The sequence below is a fragment of the Mchenga conophoros genome, linkage group LG18 (genome assembly GCF_057382185.1).
Source record: "Mchenga conophoros isolate Kocher_MC1m ecotype Shallow Benthic linkage group LG18, M_conophoros_male_GT1.1, whole genome shotgun sequence".
In the NCBI taxonomy this organism is placed as follows: Eukaryota; Metazoa; Chordata; class Actinopteri; order Cichliformes; family Cichlidae; genus Mchenga; species Mchenga conophoros.
The window spans coordinates 29,782,860-29,788,859 of NC_140543.1; the positions used below are offsets into that span (position 1 = coordinate 29,782,860).

Below are 6,000 nucleotides of genomic sequence, written 5' to 3' on the forward strand. Positions count from 1 at the left end.
ATCCCTTCGGCGGATATTAGCTACTCACAAATGGCACCCTTACAAACTCCAGCTACTGTAGCATCTCAACGAGGATGACCCAGATCGGCGCACAGAATTTGCAGAATGGGCAAAACAAAAATTGGAACAGGACCCTCAGTTCACGCAGAAGATTTTGTTCAGTGATGAGGCAAACTTTTATGTGAATGGTGAAGTTAACAAACAAAACCACCGCTATTGGTCTGACACTAACCCACATTGGGTGGATCCCACCAAGACTGTTGGAACAACAAAAGTGATGGTTTGGTGTGGTATATGGGGTACAACGATAGTGGGTCCATTCTTCATCAATGGAAACCTCAAGGCCACTGGATATTTGAAATTGCTACATGATGATGTGTTTCCCTCTTTATGCACTGAAGCTGGCATGTTCCCTGAGTTTTTCCAGCAAGATGGTACACCACCACATTATGGGTGCCAGGTACGAGCATTCCTAGATTAACAGTTTCTTGGAAAGTGGATTGGTCGTCGTGGGCCAGTTGAATGGCCCCCAAGGTCTCCCGATCTGACCCCCTTAGACTTTTATCTTTGGGTTCATCTGAAGGCAATTGTCTATGGTGTGAAGATACGAGATGTGCAGCACCTGACACTACAGATACTGGATGCCTGTGCTGGCATTTCTCCTGCGGTGTTGCTATCAGTGTGTGAAGAGTGGGAGAAGAGGGTTGCATTGACAATCCAACACAATGGGCAGCACAATGAACACATTTTATAAGTGGTCAGAAACTTGTAAATAACTCATGAAAGAATAAAGTTACGTTGAAACCAAGCACACCATTGTTTTTCTTGTGACATCACCAATAAGTTTGATGTGTCACATGGCCCTCTTCCTATTGAAAAAACAAAAGTTGTATCCAAGATGGCTGACTTCTAAAATGCCACCATGGTCACCACCCATCTTGAGGAGTTTGCCCCCTCACATATACCAATGTGCCACAAACAGGGCTTTAATATCACCAACCATTCCCATTTTATTATCGTGTATCCATATAAATGGCCCACCCTGTATATCCTTTGATGAAACTTTATTGCTTGATTTGATGTCTTATCAGCTGCAAAAATTTGTATTGTTACATCAGCATTTTTGAGTAAGAGATTGGGGGTTCTGTGTATCTGAGTTCTTCTTAGCACAGAGACCTTTGATGTTGTGTCTCGAATGAAGCTTTAGAGGTTACAGCTCCGAACACTCCTATTACCATTGTGACCACCTTGGACTTCCAATAGTAGCTGAATAGCGTAGTGGCATTACTCTTTTTGGAACAATAAGTCAGCGTTTAAATTCCAGCCAGGGCAGGGGTCCACAGACTAAGATCCCTCATGCTAGTTGTGCCTCCCTCTGCTCATGAGTAAGAGATAAAAAAACTAAAGCCATCGTGACTCAGATATCACCGAGCTTAACAGAGTTTAGGTCAGATGTCAGTGAACCAAGGCATAACAGGCCCAGTTATAATCTGGACACAAGTTCAATTGAGATTTTTTGGCATAAACAAGCCAGTTGTGCTCAAAACCTGTCGAACATGGACAAATTCTGCAAAGAAGAGTGGAAAAAAATCCAAAACAGTGTAAATTTACAGTTGCTGTCATTTCAGAAAGAATTTTTTCTTTAAAATGAAAAGTAAGTCAAATTCTTTTGGAAGTTGAATAAAATATGCAGGTTTTTGCTGTGGATTTTGTGAAAATATGTCAGTCCAGCAAAAAATGCAGGACATAAGCAGGGTCGCCATAATTAGTAATTTCCCCCCCACTTTGAGCTGCCTTTGATTTCCTTGCAGATTATTTTTGCACCAGATCCACTTGGGCTCTGTACAAAAAACACCTGATGTTTTTCATGACATGATCTTTGAGGACAAATACCACAAAGCAAGAGTAAAGAGGAACTTCGGTGCCCCCTAGTGGTGGTAACATATATTGTGGCTAGAATCCATCCACCCTTTTAAACCAGTCCAGTGTCATCTCCTCCACTTTAGGGCGGAGTTTAACAGAAAGCTTTTATGCATTACTTAACGGTACCATCAATTACTCATTTTGATCCTACTTCAAAGCAGCTGCAATTACAGCTATTAATTACAGAGATCTGTGACACCACAGCTAACCCGCTGATGTTGTGTTGCTACTTCTCTGCATACCTTTGCTCAGTTTTCTTTTGTTTTTGTCTTGATGTCTTTCAGTGCGTAAAGCTCATCTTCTGCTCTAGTTGTCTGGGCATTCCAGACATCTGGACATGTCCGACCCAACGCTTCACAAAAATAACACTGAAATATCTGAGAGCATTCTGTGAAAACTGTCTGATGCAAGCCATGGGAAAATTCCACAGTTACAGGTATTCAAAGCTATAGACAAATGTGTTGCAAGATACCTTAAAGCACATGAAACCCTTCTGTGACACATGACTGACATCTGGACTGATAATCAGTGCCAAAGGATACAGTTTTTCTATAACTTGATGATTAAGTAACAAGGTGAAACATGGATGATGATTGAGTGAACATAGATGAATGGACCACAGACTTCTCAAGCTGTCACACAGTTTGTCAGATAACATCCAAAAAGGCACCAACATCACCACGGCAACTAACCAGTTTTTGGAGCCAGCCCTGCTCAGTTTTTATAACCTACTACAATGCAGTTCTTCTGCAACACTTTTAACCCCAGAGTTACCATTTAGTTAAAGATTAAGTGAGCAACAACATGTTTTTAAAACAGAGCATTGACATATTATCATAACCTTTTTTATGGCATACGTGTTAAGACTTAACTACTTCCACATCCAGCTGACAGTTTCTTTAATTCATGTTGTCTATTTCATTCATATTGTGCCAAATCACAACAACTGTTGTCTCAAGTAGAGAAAACCTAAACAATCAGACGACCCACTATGAGCAAGCAATTGGTGACAGCAGGAAGGAAAAACTCCCTTTCAACAGGAAGAAACATCTGGCAGAACCAGGCTCAGGGAGAGGCAGCCCTCTGCCATGACCAGCTGGGGATGAGGGGCAGGAGACAGAAGAAAACACATACTGTGGAAAAGAAATTCATAATAACTAATGATTAAATGCCGAGTGGTGTATAAACACATGGAGAGTGGTAAGAGGCGAGTGAAGAAAAAAAAACACTCATGGAAAGCCCCCAGCAACCAAGGCCTAATGCATTTAACTTTGAAACTGTTCTTTGGATGTTGGCATTCCAATTCCAGACGGGTAGGATTTCCTTTTCATATATGAAAACATAAGGAACCAATGTGACAACTTACAGGTAGGGTTTAACTTTACAGAACCGGTGATGGGGAACAAATTTTATCACTTATAACTTTATGAACTATTTAATAAAGTAGGAAAAATGAAGGCTCGTGTTAACTATTGGTAGCTGGTTTACCACTTGGCAAATGTTAGAGCTTCCTCCTACACTACCACTTCCCCTTCAATGTTCAACAAGAAACTTGCAGGTAAGCCACTGAATAATAGCTTAAGTACACAAAGCTATTCATTTTAAAGTTTAAATGTCCTTAATTAAGCTATCAAAACAGGTTTGTCAGCCCTGTCTAGACCCCTTCTCCACTTTGTATAACCTGGATTGTTCAGATGCACACATGTTTTGTAGAAAACCTGAACTCTTTAACAGAATGAGACTGTGTGTCAGGAAGTGCATTATGAAACCATGTGAGCAAGAGCAACTCACTGATGTTTTTCATGTAAATGGTTAGATTTGACAGTTCAGTAGTCACTACCTATAAACATTGTTATTTAGCTATGAGGATGTGTTGGAGACATAACAAAGTTGGAAAAGCTTAATTTTCATTTTCTAGCATTAAATTACCACATTATATTGTTGAAATAACACTCTTATTGGTAATTTACTTTTCACTAGCTTTTAAAACACTCAAAGGAGGGCTGGACTTGTGATCACGGTAAAGGAACCCATGTGGCCTAGAGAGCAGTGCCTCGGGAAAACAAATAGAAAATGTTAAAGAAAAGTACTCTTTTGTGGGAGTAAAGATTCAATGGAAAAGGGTGGCATGTCTTTTTATAGTGGGCTGGACTGTTGTTAATGCATGCACAGTCTCTGTTGACATACTACACATTTATCATTCAGCCCAACAAACAATTTGAATAAGTTGTGACGATGCACTTGAAGCATACAGAACACATTAATTCTTTACTGATCAGTGGGAAGCTTAGACTGCATTGAAAAACTAGAGAATCACCATTGATGACACAATGATTCATTTTATCATCAATGAAACAGCAACTCTTTATTTGATGTTTATCTTTGTTTATGTAAAACTGAAAGTTGTCTCAATTAACATCATCAGGGATTTGATACTTTTAATTTTCTGTATAGAAATTCTCTGTAAATACTACTACTGCTACCACTAATAATAATAATAATAATAATAATAATAATAACAATAACAACAACAACAACAACCTGGCTTGCTGTAATATTACAAGAAATGCATAATTTTGTGATTTTCAGGCCATTACAGCATTTATCATCAGTAATAACACTAGAAGTTCAATAACCATTACTTGAATTAAATAAATGTAACATTGGCATCTTACCTTAGGTACATAATTTGTTATTCACTTTAAGGTACATAACAAATCATGTAACTAAAAGTGAAGTTTTCAAAGAAGTTCACTATGAGCACAAGCAATTTTCAGATATGTAATGGTAGACAGCATCAAAGTAAGAAAGGAAGAATAGCAGCAACAGAGCTGTCAGGAATGATCAAGACGGTGCCAAGAAAAGAGTCTGACCGCTGCACTTGATTCCCACCCACTTTGACAAAGGCCACAACCATGTCACCGCAATGTCATTGCATGAGAACAAAAAAAATGTGTTTGATCAAGTTGGACAATTGCTGATTGAGGCCAACTCTAAACCTATCTAGCATGTTAGATCGCTACAACTAAGTTTCTGTAGTTCAAACGTGGGCTTGTTTGATTTCATTCAACAGTGTCTCTGTTAGTGATACAAGCCTTTCACCCTTGAGACAAAGTATCTGTCAGGAAGAAAGGGGAGAGGACGTAAGAACATTCTACCGCGGAAATCCCCCTCCCTCCTCCTCCCCCTTCAGTTTCTTTATCCCGCCCCCAAACACCACCACCACATCATCTCCAAGCATCCCCCCCAAAATGCTCCCTTTCCCCCTTCAAGTAGTAACAAGGAGGGTTTACAAGCAGTGCCACGTGTTCCCTGCTGCCGTTAAAATAACAGCTCCTCAACATCACTTAGTTACCAGAGCAATCATCACCCTTACTTCAAACCGAGACCGCCGGCTGTACGCTTTGTCTCCCTTTAACATCAGCCGCTCGACGCGCAACGAGGTAAAAGACAAAGTTGCTCCTTAATGACTCCGCGTTAAAAGACCACTGAGGTGAAAAACTGAAACACAACCTACTTTTTCTTTTGCCGGTCATTAGGAGATCTGGCCGTGTAGAGGTGATCCTGCCACCTGGTCGCACTCTGCACTGTGTACAAGTTTTTCCGCCAGTTTTGGCTTATTGGAAGTTGCATCACCTTGGTTTTGTCGTCCACCCCCCGGCGTCTGTCACCGCCTGGCCAACAGCAGCTCCTCCTTTTTTTCTTTCTTTCGCTTTACTCCAAAATCGGCGACCATGTGGGGCACACTGACTGAACAGACCTGTCAGAGGCTCTTATTGATGCGGGTTACTGCGTCAGTTTGGCGGTGCTACCCTGTATCTGCTCACTGTAGTGCATGGCCACCTTCAGACACTCACCAATTACGCGTTTAAGTATCGATCCCGAACAGCACGTGCCTTTTCTATATATGAATACAAGCCCTTATATGGTGACTAGAAGCCAAACTTGGGTGCCATGGAAACATTGTAGATTACTACGGGAGCATTTAAACTGCTGTGACACGATGTAGGTGCCTGTCACTCCCTCCCCCTCTACATAATGCATAATTAGTGAAGCTACACGTGTTCAGCGGTGTGC

The 6,000-nt window shown here is 40.8% G+C and overlaps 1 protein-coding gene across 1 annotated transcript in view; it reads right to left on the reverse strand.

Moving 5' to 3' along the window:
* slc6a9 (solute carrier family 6 member 9) overlaps positions 1–5,763 on the reverse strand; it is an 80,002-nt gene extending 74,239 nt beyond the window's left edge. The window contains exon 1 of the mRNA XM_085253308.1: positions 5,441–5,763. The gene's annotated coding sequence lies outside the window, so the exon portion shown is untranslated. The remainder of the gene's footprint in view (positions 1–5,440) is intronic.
* Positions 5,764–6,000: the final 237 nt, after the last annotated feature.